The 23,732-nt window shown below is 37.7% G+C and overlaps 1 protein-coding gene across 2 annotated transcripts in view; it reads right to left on the reverse strand.

Moving 5' to 3' along the window:
• Window positions 1–23,732, reverse strand: part of LOC106650148 (titin homolog) — a 99,995-nt gene that overhangs the window by 44,229 nt on the left and 32,034 nt on the right. For both annotated transcript variants that reach the window (XM_023460264.1, XM_014368051.2), the window contains exon 3: window positions 11,802–11,920. The gene's annotated coding sequence lies outside the window, so the exon portion shown is untranslated. The remainder of the gene's footprint in view (window positions 1–11,801; window positions 11,921–23,732) is intronic.

A 23,732-nucleotide genomic window follows, 5' to 3' on the forward strand; every position in this document is an offset into this window, starting at 1 on the left:
AATTTTAAAAGTCCAGATACGGCGATAGGATGCAATAACCTATCTGAAAATTTTGTTTGTTTTTTATTTCATTGAAAAAAGTAACCTTAAATTTTTTCAGATTTTTTCGGATTCGTGAACGCACCTTTTGAAGCCAAAACCCCCCTTTTTTAACGAACATAATTTTTTTAGGACGATACGAAGCCTTGAAAAATTTGGAAAAATAAATACTTTGCAATCATACGAGTACCCTATGTAAACCTATGTAATTTTGTGAAAATTTTCACAAAAATATTTTTCAATTTCTTGAAAAACATTATAGTATTTCAAACTATTATTAATTTTGTTATGTTAAATATTTCTTTCTTCTCGTTGAAAGTTCGCTAATAAATCAGGTCGATAATGGGTTAATAACTCATGTATATAACTAACTAGCCGGTTCTTTTTATACTTGAAAATATAAATGGCCTTTAGTTCTAGATTTTTTATTCATGCAAATTGAAATTACTGAAATTCAATTGCAGCTTATCAGTTCTTGAGATTTTCTAACACTGAAAATTTCTTATCTGTAAAACATACAAATGAACGTCTATAATTCTTCCTTCATAAAAACTTTAGATAATAATATCCCATTTGAAGCTTTCCACTTTTTTCAGGAATAAACAATTATGTTGTCGAATAGAAACGTTTGCATATCGAATTACTAACTTTCGAATCAGTACAGGCAGTTTACGAAGTCAAGAAAGTATCAAGAGTCCAGTTTAATAAATTGAAAAATAATTGCGTTACAATATAATGTAAGAGAAATTAATATTCAAAAAAATATTTCAGATACCAACATTTGATTCTTTTCAAACAACCATAAGTCATCTTGACATTTATAAAATGTTTTTCACACAATGATATTCTTCAAAAAAATGTACTCCCTAGGCGATGGTAAATCAAAAACGCTTGACCGCTCCCTGGTTACTGTTCCTCCTTCTCACTGCCTGTAGAGGTAAAAAAATTATTATCCATTTCTTAACATATCCACACATAAAAGTTTCTCAAAAGATACCAGACACACTTCTTGTCTGCCGGGCGTAGCTTCAAGCTTTTAAAATCTCACAACCACAAAATTTTCTTTCCTCTTTCGCCGCTATACAAAGAGATACCATTGAAATGTCGGATTTACATATACATAGGCATTACAGCTCTCAGTTCACCCTCGCTTGGCAAGCCGAATGCTTTCATTCCGTTTGGAAAATAACTTCATTGATGTTTTTTGCTGCTTACGCTTTATTTGTCAAGGAAAAAAAATTACGTAATGGCTGTCTGATATACAACGGCTCCAGTGCAAGCAAGTTGTCTTTAGAGGAATAAAAGCATCTTTCATAATGTAGCAGCGAATGCAATCTAAGACTGCAGTTACACCACTCTAACAAGCATAAGCATAACAATAGATGAAAAATATTTTTTAATATAAATGCGCGGTTCGAGGCCCTTTTTAAAAACATCGAATAAGAAACAATTTTTACATATTCTCAAACTCAAATAATGCCACCAAGTAAAAAGATGAGAACGAGTTCGAATTAATAAAGAAACTTATAAATGACACTGTATAGAAAAAATAACTCAAATCTTGTTACGTCAAAAATGAATCGATCAATTACAATTTCACTGCTGTATTTGTCAATTCTACGTATTATTTATGAGTTAATACATTTTTAAAATGCGTTAATTCGATTGTAACTTGTGACAAAAAAAAGCTTTTACTCGCGAATAAAAAAATAAAAACAACGATAAAACATGTTCGAACGAAAAGGATTTACATTCACGTTCGCGTGAACACTGATTACAATCGGGCTTAAAGAGATTGCGCAAACGTGATTTATGAAAAATTTGCATAAATATTTTTTATCATTCTATTCGGATCGTTTCGTGCCTGTGGATTGAAAGCAGGATTTTAATTTGACTTACATAAATGAATTAACGCCATTTTATGTAATCAAAGAAAGACGTTCTCAGAAGGGAAAAATTGAATGAAAAATTGATGAAAATTTCGAGAATAGGTACGCATGAACCGATCATTGAACTAGGCTCTCATATAAAATAAGTGGCAATATTTTTTTTAAGCTTTTTATAGCAAGATAATTTATATTTTATAGTCTCGCTTCAAAAAAACTAACGAAAAACATTGAATTTTTATTAAAATTTTCAAGAGTTTTTTTCATATTTCATCTTTAATGTTATATTAATAATAACCTTTGGAATTACAATGAGTAAAATTCAAAATTAATCACGATGTTGAAATTAAGGAACAATTTTACTAATAGTAAGGATCAATCATTGCAATATAGTTTTGGCACTAAGATTTTTCCTCCTTCTGATAGTATATGAATGTATATACGCATACTTCGATGGCAAACAACTTTGATCATCGTAATCTTTAGGTGTGAAAGAAAAAAAGGTGCAGTAGCGTGTAACAGACGTGGCACAGCATAAAAGGAGATTGATTGCTAGGAGGAGGGGGAGAGGAGAAAAAGCTGGCATCGGAGTCTGATTACACAGAATGAGAGCTTTTTATGCTTGCCTTATTTCCAGAGCGTGAACTTTTCAAAAATGCAAAAGTACTCGTATTGTTTAGTGGTGGTCTGTTTGGAACAAATTTCTAGGTGAAATTTTTCTTCATATCGACCCTAATGAATTGCACGCCACAACAGTACATAACTACTTGTAACTATAGCTTATGCAGTTTTGGAGACCAATTCTTACCTAATGACCGACCAAATCTTCGCTCCTCTGGATTCACAGTCATCGCCTGCATATTTACCCGAGGACCTCATAAATATACAGAACTATTGACTATTACCTGCGAACGTACTCACGTAGTCATGTATCTAGTGAGTAAACCGTAGTAGTAGACGGCAGCCAATGCGGAGACCACAGAAGTTGGACTAATACATACGCACGCGAGTAGCACGAATAATGTAATTTCTAACGGCACGATTGCCTCGTGTTCCACGCGGGTATTCCACACCCGAGTATACATGTATATTGCGCATGTATATATATGTAGTTATACGAAAATATAGGCACGTGCGGAATTTTGCCGGTGCGCGCGCGCGCCAATGAATATTCAAATGAAGCTTTCCTATTGATTACGCTGGTGCGGAGCGCGCACGACGCGCGTTTTTGGTTTACGCGCGTCGAGAGGCATCAATTTGCTATTGGTAATTTTTCCCCTACTAACCCTGACAAAACCTTCGATTTTTGAATTTACCAAATCATTAATGTCTCTCTGTGTCATAATTTTACAATTAAATCAGTATCGACCGAGAGAGAGCGAAAAATAAAAACTTTTATCTCGAAACTTTACACGCTCGATTATGAGATTGGCACTTTGACACTTTTTACCAGCAAAGTAATTAAGGTAGAGTTGCTTGCGCACGTACGAAGCATACCTATAGATGGGAAAATTTTATTCCAAACGAAGAAGCGGCGAAATCTATAAATCCATCGTCGAGCGAGCAGGTATGGCGTAAGCCAAAGTTTCGCCCTGACGAAGAAGATTTTATTCGAAAACTTAATTAGGACTTTATCAACCGATTTTCCATATGTTATACACGCGTGTACAGTGATCATTCATACTTTTTCATTAGATCATCCATATATTCTTTACTGAACTATTCACTTACTATTCTTCCGTCAATATACGGTCTTTGTAATATTACAATCAAAAAATAAAATAATATCGGTCCAACATTATTTAATTAGTATTGCGTATCTCAGATTGACTTTAAAGTATACTGAAATAAATAAAGTTAAATCTTATTTAATACAAACATGCAACATCAAAATACATGCCAATTTTCCCGTTTGTTTGTTTATATTTTTATTACAATATGGAATAATAATAAACTCATTTGATGACACTTTTTCTAGATATTAAAATGAATGCTTTAATACTGATTTATTTTCAATCATAATTGAAAATTCAACCATAATTAACGTTTGCTTCCACCACTAGATGGCCAGTACCTTCATGTGTAAATCTGCAAGTGTCAAAGTACAAATAATTGTATAAATCAAAGCACATATTTTGATTGACGTACACATATGGTGCTTCTGATTTCATAGAAATCAATATCGTTACTAGTAATAAATGCAACATAACTAGATGTATTCCTAATTTCAAATATAAATAATACTTTTATTAAATTCATATCAAAAAGGTCCATTGAATAGAGTTTAAATTTAAAATGTAAAAACTGTAAAATAACCTCATTAAAATTAATGCGCGGATAAAGGAAGTTTTTTCATATGAATTTTCTACGTATGAAGGAATTTTTAATTTGATTTGATAATTTTAATAATTTTAAGTAAAATTGAATTAATCTATTAAAAAGAAGTTCCTTCATTTTAACGTTCATTTTAATAATATTTTTAATAGTTCAATAATTATTTGTAATAAAATGCAGTGTTTATTTATAAAAAAGCATAACATCGTTTTTTTACTTCTTAAAATATTTATAAAAAAAACTCGATACGTATTGAATCGATAGGGTATTTTCTATGGATACAAGTATGGTTTTTCAACAGTAAGAGGAATCATAATACGTGCCAAAGGGCGAGCGTCGATCTTTTTGGAAAAACGATATTCGTACGAACTGCAAGAATTTTTTTCCTCACGAAAGCTTAAAAGTTGCGTATTGCAGGTTAGAGTGTGCAAAAACTGTATCCAAAAATATCAAGAGCGGCCAGTTTATATGAATTTACTCTTATTCAACCCTCGTCGAAGCGAAGCTTTTGAGTCTACAAGATTATAACATTTCATAAATCAGCGAGTCGCGAGACTCATGATAATGCAAATGTTCACAGCTGCGAGAGAGAGAGAGAGAGAGAGAGAGAGAGAGTAAATTATTTCATTAATTGCACTAATTGTCAGCTGCTGGATGATTTTTGCCCTGCGACAAATAGCATGAGCTGTAGCGCGAGCCGCATTTTAGCCTGCGAGTTCAAAATGCAACTACGCGCAGCAAACGCATTTGCGCGAGTGTTAGCTGCATATTTAGCTTATCGAGATCATAGATGTAACGAGAAAATGTCTGTGGGTGTATAGATATCTAGTTACCATACAAATGAGAATGTGCTACACGTCACGCGCGAGCTTAAAGCCGGACCATGTGCGTACATATGTGCCCATACTTATACGTACGTACACGCTGCAATCATGCCCATTGGTTTATCAGCTCGTATTATATGATTCTCTGCTTATTTTAGCTGCCATAACTATATATGCAGTGACACGGCATTGTATATATTTACAGTACGGACATTAGCTGCGTATCCACAAGCTCTAATAAATCATTGCGCGAGCGCGCAAATTTATATATTCATGAGGTTCGAATGCTGTAATCTCCACAGCGGCGAATATACATGAACAGATGGGACATTGATTTTGCTCACGGCTCGTCTTTCAATTTCACAGCGTGGCCTTGTTTCGAATAACAATCCGATATATTCTTTGGCTTTGATGCAATGGCACGCGCGCGCCAATTTTTTCTCGCATACGCGTCAACGTATATTATACTGGCATATGATTATCATGTATAAGTGCGTGAAATCGCGTCGTTATACGCATCGCCACTCGAAGCAATGATCTAACCATGCGTGTTTATTATACGCGTTTGCAGCTGGCTATATATATGTGTGTGTGTCTCAAACGAACATTTATGCGTACGTCAGGCGACCTATTTGGCAATTAACGCGCGCGTGACTGCGTAATCGCGAGACTCATCGAGGAACGGCAACGGCAGCAGCGGCAATTAATATACACGAAGAGGCAACGATATTATTTATTAGATGCATATGCTTGTATATATTGCTTGCGCACCGAAATGGTTCACGACAATTTCGTAATTACTTGATTGAAAATTTACTCGGTCCAAAATAAAAAGTAAATCTTTGTTGACGCAAAAAAATCCTTTGTCTGTGCCAAATTGAAAAAAGAATCTGTGCAACTACAAAATTATTTCTAGACTACTAAAATTGTTATCTAAGCAAATTATGATTGTTTTTAAATGACTTTTAAATGAATTTTTCCTACAAAAAAGTAATGCATTTTAGGCACGACCATACTGCAGTGGACTGAACACAGCGCTGCCTATAGCGCACCATCACCGTTTAGGTTCCAGCATCGACGTTACTGTGTGATGATGTCTACTGAGGCCATTCGTTCGAGTCCGTTAAATTATAGAGAAAAGTAAAAATGGATTAACCCTTTCATCATGCAGTTACTTGGTAACTTGTTCGAAAAATAAGTAATTTCTCCTCCGAAGTGTTTTTACCAAAACTTAATTATCGCCACAGAGCGAGAAAAAAAGAAGTACGGCCGAAAGAAAAGAAGATCTACAGTTTCACGATTTCTCCTCATAGAGAGTAGTAAAGAACAAAAGAGAAAAAAGTCAGGAAACGAACGAAACATGATTACTCGAGTGCTCGCGCGAACTAGGTTCTGTACTCGTGTTCAGCGGCGCTATATACGCGAAACCCATCAAACAATTGCTTGAGCTCCGAAACATATACAGTCAGTCGATTACACTCGTGTACACACTCGTACAGCTCGCTATATAACAGTAATGAAACGTATACATACGAGAGCGCGCTATATACTTGGTAGGCGAAAACGCGTGAAATCGAACAAGTAGTACGAGTCAAGGTACAATCAGGCTGAGGCAGACAGACTTGCTATCTCGCACACTTTTCGAGCACGTATAAGGCCACGCCGCAGCTGTGCGCGTCTTAGTGTTTAGCTAAATCATCCCTTTAGACGGGATTAATGACCAAAGCGCCACGCAACGCTTGGGTATATAGATACAACATCTGCCTGTGGTGTCGTCAGCGGCCTGTGCAATATAACTTACGAGCTCGCCAAAGCGTCTTGGATCGCTCGACGATTAATCTTGGTGATGTGCATATGTCGAAAATTAGTCCGCGATTATATTCCCTGCGAATCATGCACATCACGAAACAAAGTAATAGCACGAAATGCAAAAGCGACTTTTTTGCGCAGAATTGCGAAACGTTGTGAATGGAGGATAACAGGCGTAATATGCGCAGCGAAGAGAGCGAGACGGTGAAAGACAATTTCGAAAGACACGTTGACTCGAAGTGTGAAGAGAATAAAGACGTGGCACACACACACATACACGTATACGTTCACTCGTCGTGTGCATGTATAGAAACAATTGAGAAGTCTTGCAGCACGCAGTCGACGACGAGCTTGTGTACATGTGTGGATGCGCATTGTAACGGCAAAACTTTGCCGGAGAGAGCTCCGAGCGACAATCTCTTTCTGTTAAAAACTTTTTGAAATTGTCGCTCTCTGGCTTTTCTTCTTCTGCGTGTGCGCATAGAAATCACGCATGAAGCCCGCACAATGAGCGCTTGGAGCTCTTTTTCTCTCTTTCTCTTTCTGAAAATACGCAACTGTTTTTAATGCGCAGCGATAAATTTATAATTGAAAAAATACCAATAAAATCGATGCGTACATAAAAGGAACAAGCTTCGAGCGTATATATGTATAGATATGGGCGAGTGGAAATGAGTATACGCATACAACATAATAGATCGCTGCCTGGGCGCCCTGAAATGAAAAACAAAGAGCCTCCGTATAACTTAGGGGGGGAAAGCCGAGTTTTCTTTTATAATACATTCATGATTCAGGCAGCGCGTTATTTTGCACCTGTACAAACCGTCGAGGAAAGAAGGTCGAGAAAAAATTCAATTTCGATATTAATAAGACACAAGAAAAGAACTCGTACATAGTGCAATGTGCAACGTGCACCTGTATGCACACACAAACATAGACCCACACTTACATAGGTGCGAGCTCAAAGAAGCGCAGCAACTGATAACTTCAATAGGAAGAAAAAAGAGCTGTCCCGGAACGAGTATATAGTACCCCGAGTACATATATATAGAGAGAGAGAGAGAGAGAAAGAGAGAAAAAGAGACGAATACAGGCTGCAGTAGCGGGAGCAAAAGCCAGAGCGTATATACGTGTCAGTTGGCCAACGTAAAGTCGATACTCGACTTTCTGCATGCTATATATATGTATGGCAGTTACATACATGCAGCCCGCAATGAGGATACTTTACAATCGAACATTCGATCTTTGCGCTTATTTCGACTATTGGGTATTTAAAAAAATCCCCTCGCTAATAGCAGAAAAATCTGCGATATTTCATCTCGTTCATACAAAGCCGCATGCGACAAAACAACAATTTGTTGGAAAACTTTACTTTGGCTTATATTCTTTTTCCTTGAAAATAAAAACTTTTCATTATGTTTTTCGTGGCGGTTGACAGTGACCACGCAAAAGCAACCCCCGCCGTTGGCGTGTCATCTTTTTTGTATAAGTCATCCCCTCTCCTTTTCATCTCTATTTTTCATCCCTCGCATATGGTTTTAGACCTCTGTGTACATATGCGCGCACATAACAACAAGAGCCTGGGCCACTAGATAACAGTAATATACTCTGACTCTTTTCTTTTTACATGCCGCGCGTAGCTCGTGCGCGAGCCCGTGTTTTACTTGTCGCTGGCGTTATATACACGCTGACCCGCAACGACACTATACATACTAATAAAAGTCACCCTACGTCTTGAGCATAACAATGAACTTTCGAGCATGAAACTGTAGCAGCATAGCTAAGTATACCACTGCAGGTAGTGTCCATTTAATGACGAATACTTCTTTGACTGTTTTCAGCGGATCAAAGCGACAAATAATTAAGTAATTGTCAAGACGCCCGACGAAATTGCATATCTGTGGATGCGCGCGCGCGCAGCAATAGGCGCATTCAAGCTTTCAACAAGTCCACAATGGATCGCACGCGACACCCTTCAAAAAGTTTCAAGTGTCATGAATGGTACAACACAATGTCTCACATTCGCCCAACAGAGAGACGGAGAGAGGGAGAATTGGTGACCACAAGTATCTTCATTGTTTCGTGCGCGAGCTCGTAGAAACTATAGACTCCCTCGCGCATAGACACGGGGTGTTGCAGCAGCGGCGAATACACGCAGGCGCACCCAGAGAGAGAGAGAGAGAGAGAGAGAGAGAGCAAGAGAAGAGAACTAAACTCGTTGTCTCCTGACAAAGGAGCGTAGAACTCGCGGATTAGTGATGCAGACCGGCCGCAGGGCCCACGCCGAGGCATCCAACTTGCCACGTAACTCGATACTAAGGAATTCAATAGTTTGACTCGCTCGATTCGGTCAGCTGTGGCTAGGGTTAATTATTTATAAATACGTCCTTTAGCGTGTCGGACGCTGCGGCCAGCTGGCGCGCTCAAGACGTTCGCCTTATCATAGAGAACGCAGCACGTGGGGGCCAGCCGCGACAACGAATTTTATTGGGCTAATAAATAATTGCGCTCGTGCACCAGACGCAGACGCATTAATCAATCATAAAATGGAAAGTTAGATTAAACGAATTTTACTTATCACCATAAATCGAATTTCATGTAGATGTGTACACACGTGCGCGAGCGGCATATCGCTGAGGCGCGGATATTCGCGCATCTATGAAACATTGATTGATCGATTTCCTGGGAAATCGTACGCGCAGAGGAGTTATCCCCACAAATCACATTTTTTACCCCCCTTTCTTTCCCTGTCTTTCCTGCTCACTTTAGACGAAAGTAAATGAATCATACTAGAATAAAATGTAAATGTAATTGCCCGTGCATATATAGATGTCATTCGAATTTTTTCCTATATACATGCCGAAATATCAAACAACGCGAGCGTGACCGCGTAGCAGTACAAAAGCAAAAATAATCGAATCGAAAACATTTGACAGACTTATGAAGCTGGCGTGCATTTTACGAGTCTTCGAATCGCTTGATTTATTTTTGCTGTTCGATTTTCAAGAAGCTTAGAATCGCTCCTTAGCTCGACCGATGACGGATAGCAAATATTTCGCTAAAGTCAGCCCTCAATGATGATGCTTGCGGTAGAAGCTGCGGTGTCTATTTAATAGTTGATATAGACTTACATCACCGCAAATACACACACAGAGACACACACGTGCGCCCATATACTCGCGCGCACATGCATCGACGAACTAGTAAGTGCTTTTGCGCCGGCAGGCGTGTATATAGCGCGTCATAAAAGTCATAGGTAACCGCGGGCCATTCGAGCGACGTTATTACGTGACCTATTCAGAGCAACTCCTCCCAAAGATCCGATCGATTGTGTATCAAACAGCTGCAGAGAAGAGAGAGAGAGCAAATATGCGTGTCAGTATAATATACTGGTAGTGCGCTCTACTCTCTGCTTTTATCTTCCGATCGTGATATTTTTCAACTCTTCATAAATTTCCGCCTCGCGGGTAAACTTTTAATTTTCGCATTCTCCAAGTAGACTAAGTAGAAGTTGGGTCTACACATAGATATCATTCGAGAGAGAGAGAGAGAGAGAGGGAGTAGTATAGATCGAGAATAATTGTGTTAAGTACCTGATGAAGCAGCTTTTGAATACTAACTATACCCCGCGCGCTCCGTACTATACCTACCTACGCCGAGTGTCTGTGCTTCGAACTTAGTATTACTCGCTGGCGATATCAAATTACCCGAGTTTTGCGTTAAGTACATCACACTTGAGGAGTAGCATAATAATATACGACGAGTGAGATGCCTTTAAACTCCTTCCCGCTGTATAAGGTGCAGCTAATCGTATCAGGTAATACAAAGTCATATCTCAGTTTGCCGAGCTAAGCATTTACATGGCTATATGTATACACAGCCAAAGCCTGCACATTATTAGCACCCTTACAACTTCTGGAATTTCCGCGCTCGTGTAGCTCTCTGTGTAAATCCCGTTGGATTTGTACTGCAAGAATCTTGGTTGCATCAAAAAAGATACAGAGACGAGTAAAAAAAGCAAGAGCGAGAGCAAGCAAAAAAAAAACGAGTTCACGAAAAGGAAAACTGGAGCTTCTAAATAGCGTCTTAAAACTCAAAAGCAGAGCAGAAAACAGCTATAGGTCTTTACTTCATATGGTCGTTGTCGCCTCCTCCACTGAACCTTTAATCAGTGGCGCAGCCGCCTTAACGACCGCGCGCGCGGATATGCCGTGGCTCTTCCGGTGGTTGTGGGTACACAAGGCTATACATACACAAAACTACTCGACGCCGCGCTACGGGATAATTAACCCCGTCTGAGTTCAACCATTCGCTTTCTCTCTCTCTCTCCCTCTTGCCTTTTGAAGATTACGGACGGTCAGATACGAAGCGTGCCCGCGGAAATCCGCACGCTTTCTATTGTGTGTTTATAAATGCACTGTGCACACATTCGTGCCACGTATAAATTTTGTTAACCACGTCTACAATATCTCGAGTCGTTTTGATACGTTTTGAAGTACACTCTGTCGTGTATTAAAGCTTTCTTCGTTTTTTTTTTTTCTGTAACTTGCATTTTTTTATTTTACGCCACACACGTCATTTGAAATCGACGATCTTACTCTACTTCAAGCCCTAGAGATTTTCACTCTTGAGGTAAACTAACAAAGTTGGAGATGACTATACGATCTTTTGTTTGAATTTGTTCGAGTTCAATCTACTGACCTATAGGGGAGTTTTCAGCGATCCACTGATGAATATTGTCAAGGGTACTTCTAACTTCTTCACCCTTCCTTCTTTATGTACATAAGTTCTAGCGTATATCTATAGCAGATTTGACTTAACAATTATACAAGCTCGATGTTAGAAAGGGTGGAATACCTTTTCCTCAAAAATTGTAAAAAGAATGAGAAAAAAAATACAATTCACTTACCAAATGAGAGCAAACTCGTTTGATCTTGCTAAGATGTTTGAACAAGAGATTGAATGGAAAGTTTTTTCAATCAAGTTAGCCATTCCAAGAAAAAATGTAGAACCAATTCACCCTGCAAACTGCATGAATTTGATTGAATCAGACCAATCAATCTGATAATATTAAGAATGAATTTTACTTAGACTATAAATGTATTTCGAGGGAAAATATTTTCTATTTATGTATTACTTATTATTAATAAATTATTATTATTTTAAATTATTACTTGTATTATTTATTGCTAGCAAATTAAAATTTAAGGCTTAAAATTTAAATTTTAAAGAAAAACTATCGACGAAGTGTATTAAGCAAAACATAATGCTGTAATATTTAAAAATACGAACGAAAAATTACGAATACGGCTCGGTGAACAATAAAAAAGATAAAGCACAATTTTATTTTCGAAATATTCGTCTATTGAAAGTATATTAAATATAAACTTCTAATTAGCTTTCTGCGCTGCATGGTCATACATCATGTAATTCATTCAGCTAGTTGTAGAAAACTTTGCAGTGGCAGAACTATGCGCTTAACACGATAGAGAGCTACGTGTATGTATGTGTATTTTAGTTGTAAAGACTTTAAAACAGTTTGTCAAAGCTCTTACTGTTGCTACTATATACTCTTACAAGAATATTTCTCTTTACATACATGCGTGAGGGCATGTGCAGTTTGCAAAGTTTAGCTCTTAAAGTTGTCAAGTATTCAACGTGTTATATAAATCCTCGCAGGCGCGTGTCCGTATCAGCGTAGCGTGAATTTTCCAATGAGGCTTGAAATTTTGCGAAATTTAATAAACTGGCAAAGGAAATATTATTAATTTGGATTTGATTAATCGTAATAATTATGAAAGCAAACACAGTAATTGAAAGGCGTAAAATTTGTCCCCCTTTTGACCGATCCCAATATGTATGCTCTGCAAGCATGTATATGAACCATCTGCACGCTTCACCAAGCACAATCGAACTCTGTCTGTCTGTATTCCTTCTGTGCGTATAACGTGAACGTATGTCAGCAAATAGTCTTCAAAACATGGCAACCCCATTAACCGGCGCGATGGGCGCAAACAAAACTCGTTGACCAGTTCGTGTCGTTCATATGCTGAGAAAAAGCACAGCAGCCTCGGCCATTTGTGGATGAAAAGCCACGTTTACATCGGAGAACATGAAATATGCGTATCAATGTTAGGATGGTCTGTGGGCAAGTGTGCAACGCATACAACACAAATTTGCGTCAACAATCTATATAACCACCACTGTAGCTCAAAGGCCAACATCATCGGGAAATAATGCAAATTAAATCTCTTATTTATTATTCATACGCACGGATGTTACGATTTTCGACAAATTTTTTTTCGAAATCATATCTTTTCTTGGTAGAAATATATACACCAAACGCTCTTTTTGATACCAATTCTCGTTTCTTATCTTTTCATCCCTCTCTTTCTCTTCCTCGTGTTTCAGCGAGTCAGTGCGTACAAAATACAAAAAAAGCTCACCGCGCAAATCCAAACTGGCTTGATTCCAAATCGCTTTCACTTTGCACTGAACTTTCATAAATCCTGCGAACCTTTCGAAAATACTTTCTCGGGGTGCGACGTAATGATTCTGCGAAAATGGCGCTAAAAATTTCGTTCTGAATTAAGGCATTTTTTTCGTATCTTCATACTAAAATTGTTATATCAACGATAGTATGAAACTTTTTACATCAGAAGAATAAGCTTATATTATAAATAACTAATAATATTATAAATAACTAATAACATTATAAATCTTTGTATAGACTATATTGTTAAAGTATTTTATCTCCATTGTGCGTAACCGTTAAAAGGTAAAGGTGTCGATTTTTTATCCAGAAAACTCGCCTATGTAACGGATATTTTTCGGAATCTACTTTTTTAGTTTGATACCAAAAACAACAGAGTTGGGTTCGATACATTTTTTTGTAATTGTAATACTTTTCTAGTTTCACCAAAGTTTTTACAAATAATATGCTGGAAAAGTTTCTGTTTCAAAAATTTCTCAAAATCCTTACATTTTGAGCAGATTGTGGCATTATTCTACTCGAAGAAAAAAATTAAATTTTCAAGAACTGAATGACTAATCACAAAAGATTTAAAATGAGAATAGAACAATAAGAAATTCGAACTCGATAGTTGCTATGCAGTGACTAAATTTGATAAAATTTCATTGAAGCCTTAAATTTTAATTAAAAGAGAAAAAAATTAATTAAAAATTAATAAAAAAGTATAATAATGCATTAAAAATAATGAAACATTCAGTAATAAATTTTATCGTCAAAGGGTTCAAAAGTATTTCAGTGTGCTAGTATGAGAATGTTTTTGATGTCAATATTTCTGCAAATAATTTTTTTTTATTGTAACGTCGTGCTATGAAAATATTTCACAGAAACTGTTAATATCATTATCTCATCAGCTCACCACAATTCTTTCCAAACCATTTTAAGATAAAAGTAGGTGGGCAAAAAAAACCTCTTTCAAAATGGTTATAAATTTTATTTAACGGCATGCATATGGTAAGATAATAGATCTCATGCTTAGGTTGATATTGTTACTGTGACAATGGTCCATCGAACGAGATAAAACCTGATAGAACTAAATCGACCCATCTGATGACTTGAAATTCTACTTAAGGCAGCTTAAATGTATAAAATGTTCAGCATTGATGGTCTATGGAATTATAACTATGTGCTTAACTTTTACATAGGTAGCTAACTGGACATAGTACTTTCAAATAGGAGATTGCAATAGACCACCACGCCAGTTCTTAAAAAAAAATTTATTTCGACTCTTACAGCCTAATCCTGTAAATATAAAAATTGAAAGAAATCTCAAGTCCTATTTAAGCCTTCAAGTCAAGTGCACATTTGCTTACACAATGGATTAAAAATAATTTTCACTGTCGCCATTCTGCCAACACTCTATAATTTATTTTTAATTATAAGACATTTTCGAGAGACCTAGAAGAACTTCTAAAAATTTTCTACAACTGTTACTATACCTTTCTAAAGCTTAAAATTAGTATTTTTAGGTTTAAGAGGCAAAAGTTGAAACTACGCTATGCACTTTTGACCAGGGACTAAAGAAAAGTGTTATTCCTTTAAAACTTTAAATACTAGGTTTTGTCAGAAATGCGATTACGCTTTTTGCGTGAGTCATTTGCCGCTTTATTTGAATACATTCGTATTAAATTTTCATTAAACTTGATGCATGATTTACGTAATCCTAAAATTAATTCTCACGATAACTGATGGGGTTATTAAGAAGCGTTAATCAGCATTATCCTTATCTGTGAATTATAAGCATTCGTGAATCGCCGTTGAAATAGAAAAATCCCTTCGTAATTATTACATTATATTTGAAAAGCTGCATGGTAGTACCGATTAAATTTGATGGCTTTGCTGAAGTCCACTCATAAGTCTACAAATTTATGGTGATAGCATCACACTCTAGGCACAAAATCGCTTTTCTAGTTCAGTCAGCAAAAACGCGTGGTTGGTGCCTGGTCCAACACTCTACTTGAAACATCAGATAAATCTGGCTTGCTATAACGACCTGTAGTTAATAAATTGATGACCTAAAAATTTATGCAGAAGGCGAAGAGAGCCAAATTCATCAATATCAAAGTTGTAATCTTTATGGTATACATACATTTATAGCTGTATGCGCGGAAAAAATAAGTGTTACAAAGAGCTTTGAAAGTCTCTAAATATAAGACCTCCCTTGAATTTTCCTTTTTTCATTTTTGAAAAACTGAGTTTTACTTCATTTCATTTTTAATTTAAAACAACCATTGCGTCGATTGACCGAACTTCGTATAATCACTCATAATCTGTTATAACGTTCGCAATTAAGAAATTCAACCAGGCCATGCATTACTAAAACCCAACTGTGCAAAGTCACTGTCTCTTTGTATAATATCGGCAAATAGTATCCGAAGATATCATCTATATAGGTACTGAGTGCAGGTCAGAGACGTCTTTGGCTCTCCAGCAAGCTCGGCACTACAGGACTAATCACTGGTACTTCAAGGCGTGGTTTGCTTCGATAATGGACAACAGTCCTTGCACTCGCTTTAATGGGATGTTATGCATTATAGATAAATTGATGAGTTGATGCTAGTGTGAATAAACTTGTCACTTGCTGTTCGCACTTAATTATACTAATGGCCGTTGCAGAAACTTATAATAAGCGTACTACTCTCCACGACGCTATGAAACCGTGAACATTCGAGCTGTTCCATTATTTTATTTTAATTTTACGGAATTTTACTCTAATAAATAAATAAGAAACGCTATACTATTTTATTATCAATTTTTTTCGAAATGATAAACATGTGGCGATTGCAAAAGCGTGTCAGCTCGTAGATAAATATAACGCTACAATCAGTCTTAATGATAAGACTATATCGATGACGATAATCTATCTTGCCTCGCTACAGTGTCATTGACAATTCATTACATTATCATCATCCCTACTCACATTCTACTCTACTGTTGGTTCTCTCTTTTAAATAAAATAATAAATTCGTTGCAATAATTAATCCTGCAGCAGCCCTGCGCTCGCGCCCGCTTTATCTTCGCTCGCTCTTTTTTACTCTCGGCGTCATCGCATTAATCTCTTTCAAGTAAAAAATGAACTCGTTAATGCCATCGCCTCCTTTCTTTTTAATCGCAATTAACGCTCGATTCGGCGGAACATATATTTTTTTCCAGCTCTGCGCGGCGATGAATCGGATACCTAAGATATCTTTTCTCTCGCATATCTTATAGACGTTTGTAAAAACTGGTTCCAAATGCAAATGCAAAAAAAAAAACGAACGAACGAAAATTACTGCAAACGGCCGAGGCATAATTAGGAGCAATTTGCACACCGACTGGAAGGTATATAGAGAAGTACCATGTACATATAGACATATAAGGAAGCAGCAGTTTACATTTAAGTAGAGTGTGCGTGATGCGCTGCAAGCGGCAGCGGGAGCGGCATGGCCTCAGAAGCGATTATAAGTTCGAGGCAAAGGCGCTAGTATGAGTTCTTTTTACAGATGGACTGAGAAAAAGAAACGCGGAGTGAAAAGAAACGCAAGAACGAGCGAGAGAGTTCGTGTCTCGTAAAGAGTAAGATCGTAGCGTAAAAAAATGAAGGGGTTAATTGGAATTGAGAATTCGAGTGATTTTGCTGCTTGTCCGTCCAGTTCGTTTCAACGCGAGAAAAAGTGTTAATAATTTATTCGGAAGAAAAAAGATTTAATGGACTATTGATAAATTTTTCACGCAGACCAGAGTATTTCTTATTCCGACATGTGAGTGAGAAGTACTTTTTCGATAAGTCGACTTGATATTTTACGTAACCCGAAAAAGCTCAAATAATAATACCGTGTACCTATGGCATTTTAGCTCGCGCGAACGAGTCTTGCATATATATAGCGCGAAGCGATCGGTTACAAATATTCAGTCTCGTGAATTATTCACTGGCAAACTCATACCTTCGAATTTGACATTGGATATTTTAAGAAAGCCCTCGCACCCGCGTGCATATTATATATAGGTATACGAGAACTCATATCGATGTAGACTGACTTTAACGAAACGACCCTAGGCTATTACCGTTTAAAAGAATGAGTTATCGTCGATTCGTGCACGTATCTCAAATGGCACATGATGTACTTTCAAGAAGCGCGCAAAAGCACTACGGCTTTTTTTTCTCTGAAATAGCGCGCGTTCAAGTATAAAGCATGAAAAATATACCTATGGCGTTTGTTTTTGAATTCACATCCTGCAGCTATCTTAAGATGTGTACGTAGCACTTTTACACTCTCAGCTCATACTTTTTTTTGCATTCAAAGAACTTGCCAGTTTTATTTTGCACTCTTTTCATGATCAAATGCGTCGACATCTTTAAATTTTACGTGCTTTAAATACGATTCGAATGACAAAAAAGCACAGCTACGTGCGAGGAAAATCTTACGAACTCTCGACCATTGTGATGGCGCAAAGATTTTTCGCGTCGAGCGTTTGATGATACCGCAGCAGAAGTATCGACTCGGTATCGTACGTAGAAAATGAGACCTTCGGTTGCGCTTTACGGATTTCCGCGTAAAATCTCTCTTACACGTTTATACTTACCTGCAGCTCTTTTTATCTGTGTACTCGAAGCCACTGGCTTATTTCCAGAAGCCTCTTTTGACTCTGGGTGACTGAAACGTAGCGGAAGCGACATCGAGCGAACTCAGTCGCACAGATCGAAAATCATTCCAACTCTTTTGTGCATTACTGCAATGAGTTTTGCACGCTAAACTATGCTATGAAAATGGCGTGATTTTTATTTATAAACTTCAAAAGATGACAATATAACTGCCGTGAATTTCTCACATTAGATAAGAGATCATCAAAAGAAAAAATTGTCGGAAAGACGAAGTTTCAGTCGCAGTTGCAAAGCGACTCGTATAATACCTCACATATGCCGTAACAACCAACTCTCACATCGTAATACCTCAAAGCTTATACCACAAGTACCTCTCGGAGTCTCTTCCCTTTGGGGGAAGCTATTTATAGGTAGAGAAATTTCCTTGTGTCATTAAAACACTCGCATAAGCTAAGTCTTTCTCTCTGCGCTCTCCGCTCAATTCGTCTTCGCACTGGTTGCGCGAGCAACGACGACGACGAGCGGCGACGACGACGAGCGACGCGAGCGGCCAGGCAGGCAGTCAGACGAGGGAAAAGATAAAAGGTTTGTTGGAGCGACACCAAAGGTTTGGCACGATAGAAGAAAGGGAAAAACATCTTGCTCGCGTCTTTCTTTTTCTCGCCGTCAGAATTCCGCTTCCCCCCGTCGTCGATATATGCAGGCGGCGAGTATAACTCCCCGGAGTCTCTGGCTCAACTCCAGACTGCAGCGCGACCGGATGAGGCGAGTGTCCTGATTCTGATCTTACATTTTTTTTTCTCTCTACGTGCGCCTCGCGATATATGACATTGCCCTGGCAAAAAGCAACAACGCCAATAATTTTCTACACTTTGCATGAGTTTGTACTATTATGTTGCGGTTCTTGTTCACTACGACAAGGATATTCTATCGCATCATCTTAAATTCAGCCTGGCATGCTATTGCCTGGATATCTCTCGCGCGGCTCGTTCGTAATTTCTTATCTCTAATGGGCTTGTCGTGGCTCAAGGTACAAGCTGCACCGTAGATTTTCCATTGTTTTCGTAAAATATCGACGATCGGCTTTATTAAAAACAAACGCTGTAAATGACGTGTCAAAGTGAGCCAAGTTTGTCAATGAAATCATCAGCTTTGTAACGTGAAGGCGCACTAAAACGAAGGCAGTAGCTAAGGATCGTAAAAAAAACTTGTGCATCTCGTCGTAACATAAGTGAAAAAGTCGATTGCCAGACTCGGTGGCGAAAAATCGAATCTTTTGAGCACTTTCCTCGGGAAGACAAATTCAGACTTGATTTTTTTGTTCGTACCACGAATGGAAAATCCGAACTGCGCTATCGCTTGCCGCTAGTGTGTATGGGTGCTTATTCAACGTAACCCATACAAGCTTTCTGAAAAGTCGGTTATACCTACTATCCTTTCTCACTCACTTGAGTTTCGATTGCAGAATCTATTGCTGACGAAAGAGAGAGAGAGAGAGAGAGAGAGTCTGAATTAAAGGTAAAAGTCAAACAACGCGTTAAAGGCGTAAGCGTAAAAAAAAAGATTTCCCTTCGGCTCAACTCAATGATTTGAAGAAGAGAGAAAAAATGCAAGCAAGGCTGGGGTAGAAAACGGTAGTCGATCTTTTATTCCGCGCTTTATTCTCCATTCACTTGGAGTTCAACTGACTCTCAAAAAAGCATTTGTAAACTTCGTCTCGAGTTTTACTACGCTATGTTGCTAAGTTTACTAGCATAGGCTTTGAATGCTCTGCATGTGGTTTATGTGTGTGTGTGTGTGTGGGTATGTGAGCGCATGTTAGTGGATGCAACACTCAATGCAAACGTATATATAAGCCCAGTTTTGCGGCTTTTATGCCAACTGCCGCCACCGCGCTCCTCTTCGTGGAATACTTTTCTTCAACGTTTTCCCCCAAGTATTAAATCGAACTTGGACGCGAGGCGCGAAACCAAGTTGAAGCTTAATTAAGTCGAAAGTGCGATCCAAAAGGAAACTTTTTGTTTAAGTGAAATTCATTGTGTATAATAGATATAGTTAATTGATAAAATCGTTTTACAGCGGAGCGCGGACAGATAAATAAAAGGCGATCTACTCGGTCGAGTAACTTTTTTCAAAGACCATCAATTATGAAGCCAAGTATAAATCACGTTACACATATAAATTTCCGTTTTTGTTCAACGAGTTTAAATTCAAGAAACAGAGTTACGCAACCTCGGACTAAAAAATGTGTGTCAGTAAAAAAATATTAGAATACAATCGAAATCGTCTAGAGAACAGATGGATAAAAAAAGTATTAAATGCAGCACTCAGCCGTAGAGATTAAGGAGGTTCGGGAGTGTTTGAGGGGGACGAAGCGGGACGCGAGGGGCTCCTATACTTCCAATGTTAAATTTTCAGCGCTGCCAACTTCGAAATAACACGAAATTGTAGGTTTTTTCAATGAGCTGGCACACAATTATAGCTATTATTAATAATTCAATCATTTTGATGAGTTTTTTTCGATGTTTTAGGCTTAAAACAATACTCTATTTGTCATTAGAGTCGAATGAGCACATATTTTTGTTGTTCTAGCTCATTTGTTGGTTAGGGTACGCGCAAATGACCCACGAATTTTTACACATAACAATTTATTTCTCGATAACTAAACGGTCGATGAACTTCTTTTTGCAGTCAAATTATTCCTTATTAAATTTCCTACATGTACGTATTTTTTTCTATTTAGTTTTTGTTTTTTTACATTATGTTTATGCTCATTGAAAGCGAAAATTCATGATTTCTCGTAAGAAACCATGTTAAATGGTCAAAAAATTTTTTCATCATTTTAACAAAATTTTGCGGTGAAAAGTTGTATTTTGATATAAACATTCATATTATAAAGTTTCAAAGCAATTGAACGTGTTTTAAAAATTTGGCTGCATTTCGCTGAGACTCCCGAACCTCCTTAAATGATGCGGTCCTCTTATGAGGACTCAGATACACGTCATTCGGAGTTAGGGCACACGTAGGCAACCAGCTGGAACTTTGCAAATAGCGCTTTGCAACGTATGCTCGGCGAATCTCGTATATTACAATAACATACACATACGTAGGAAGATACACACTTGCACCTGCACATATAGCTAGAAAGAGAAAGAGAGAGAGGGATAGAGCTTGATCAAACATGACAAGTTTTCATTCGCGTGCCAAAGTATGCAGAGGCGCACACATACGTATAATACCGTGTCGTGCACGCGAGAAAACTCGATCCCAACTATCCAATTAACTTTTCCTTCCGCTAGGCAAGCACGCATACATACATACAGACACACAGACACACACACACACACACATAGCTACGAGAAAGAGCGAGAGAGCAAGAGGAGAGAGATCTCACTTGAAACGCAAAGTTTTTCTCCCTAGTGAATGTATTCTGCGTATGCGCTAAAGTCACCCGCGTGAGCTGCTTCTCGAATTTTTTTAATTCAAAGCGACTCACGCACCAGGATCAAGCGAATTCTGCAGGTTGAAAACCTTCCCTCAGCTTTACATTCCCTTATGGCATTGCTGATGAGGCTCGCACAAATTAGGGGTATGCGTACACATGTATATACCCATGCACCTCTCCGGCTGTGGCTGCGGCTGTATGTGCTCGAGTGTGTGCCCACGTTGCAAAAGCTAAATAGCTAGTGAGCGAATTGGAGTCGCTTCCGCGTCTGTGCGATTTATCGAATGAACCAGTCGAACCGAGATTGCGAGTCGAATATGCTGCATAATACACGCGGGCACGTTTCTCCTCTAGTACTTCGCGCCCTCCAATATTATCTTGCATTCGAGAACCGATGAACAATGACGCGAATAAAATTTCAAATATCTAATATGTGCGAAAAGTTGCGCATTGCTGCACGACGATAATAATAAAAGCCGCCGTTATCATTTTCAAAGAAACAAAGGTGAAAATAGTATGCGCGCGTCGATATACATGCGCGTTTAAGAAATTGAGACATAAAAGTAATGTTTCCAGGCTGCGATCGTTTTCCGTAACTTGAACGTAATAAGAGCGGCATACTTTCGAACGAAATTTTCACATATTATACCTCAACTTAAAAGTGTTCAATATTTAAAAAAAAATTTTTTTCGTCATTTTCTCTTTAATATTTTATAAAAAAACTGAAAATTTTTAAAACATATTCTCAATATAATATTGATTCTTATCGTTTTATTAATTTAAATAATGTTTAGCATGAAGACGATACGTAAACTTAAATTATCTCTATTATCCTGAATTGTAAAGTAAAGAATATTCTTATTTAAACGAAAAAACATGATTGAATTGTCAAGTCCGATTTTCTTTTTGTACAATGTTCACTTGTGACTTAATCAAGCTAAACGATTATGCTCGACTATTACACGTTGGTTTCTGCACGATTAGATAACATCGTTCAATCCTGATTTTTAAGTAAAATAAGTAGTATAACTTCCAATTCATACACAGAAAACTCTCAAGTGGCAAATTCAATATTCGTATCACTTTTAAAAATAGGCTTTAAAACATGAATAAACAATATTTTTATTTCAAAGTCTCAATTTAAGTAGGGAAAAGAAGAGCTCTTAAGAGTCCTGGAGCCTAAGACGTTAGTTAAGTTCATCCTGATGTTGAACCTAATCAGAAAGCAATGTTCTCTTGCGTTTGCACGTTTATTTTGTTCTCCTTTTTTTAGGGTTTTCAATATTTACGAATTTTTTATGGATACTGAATTTTTAAATTTACAAACATCTCAAAATTCTCAGACTCTTGACATTTGATAATTATAAGAGCCCGGATTATGTGTTAAAAAAAGACATAATATGCATGCAAATATGCACGAAAAATCTTGAAAATATGCAAAATCGGTTAAAAATATTTAAAATATGCAAAAATAATAGAAATATTAATTATATTTTTTCTTTGAGGTCGATCAATATTTATTTAAAATTAGTTACATAATTTTCGAAATAAATATGGATGCTTGAAATTTTTGGATTTAAGCTCGCGAATTTAGAGTCAACCGTCACAAATCTGCCAACAGTTGACGGGGCACCGTACAGCAATTGGAGCAAAGTATAGCCATGACTTTTTTTATCGTTGCATGCATTAGTAGCCGCAACTTTTGAGCTCACATGTACATATTTGTAAAAGTTGAAAATGAATCGAGACTAGTGTTGGCTAAGCAAAGAAATTCGTTAAACTGCTCGAGAGCTAGATGTGGCAAAGAAGGTTTATTCATCATATTGCGTGGGAGGGAGTTTTTCTTTTTATCCGAAGCTTCGTACGAGTGTAGGTGAATCTTTACCGAGCTATTAATCTAGCTGCCAATGAATCACCGTGAGTTGGCAAGCGCGCGGCAGGAATCTGTACGTATCTGTATGCTGGCAGTCTTGGCCTCTTCGTCTAATGTACTTCAACTTCCTCCGATGTTTGGAAATTCCCGCAATGCATATAGGTCACATCGGCAAGGCTCTTAGCGCACGCGCCCGCTAGCATATATCGTATACGTTGTACTCTGTGCGAGGCTAATTACTCTAGGCGAGGGTGAGAGGGAGTGAGAGAGAGAAAGCACTCATTGAGTGTGCGTGCGTATAGGTGTATGCGAGCAATACACAGAGAGTACAGCAATGTCTTCTCATAAATCGTCGCTCTCTCGGTCGCGCGCCCAGCAAGGCAAGATTCGTGCGCTTGTGTTTCGCTGTAC

Source organism: Trichogramma pretiosum, unplaced genomic scaffold (assembly GCF_000599845.2).
Source record: "Trichogramma pretiosum strain Unisexual culture from Peru unplaced genomic scaffold, Tpre_2.0 scaffold45, whole genome shotgun sequence".
Classification (NCBI taxonomy): Eukaryota; Metazoa; Arthropoda; class Insecta; order Hymenoptera; family Trichogrammatidae; genus Trichogramma; species Trichogramma pretiosum.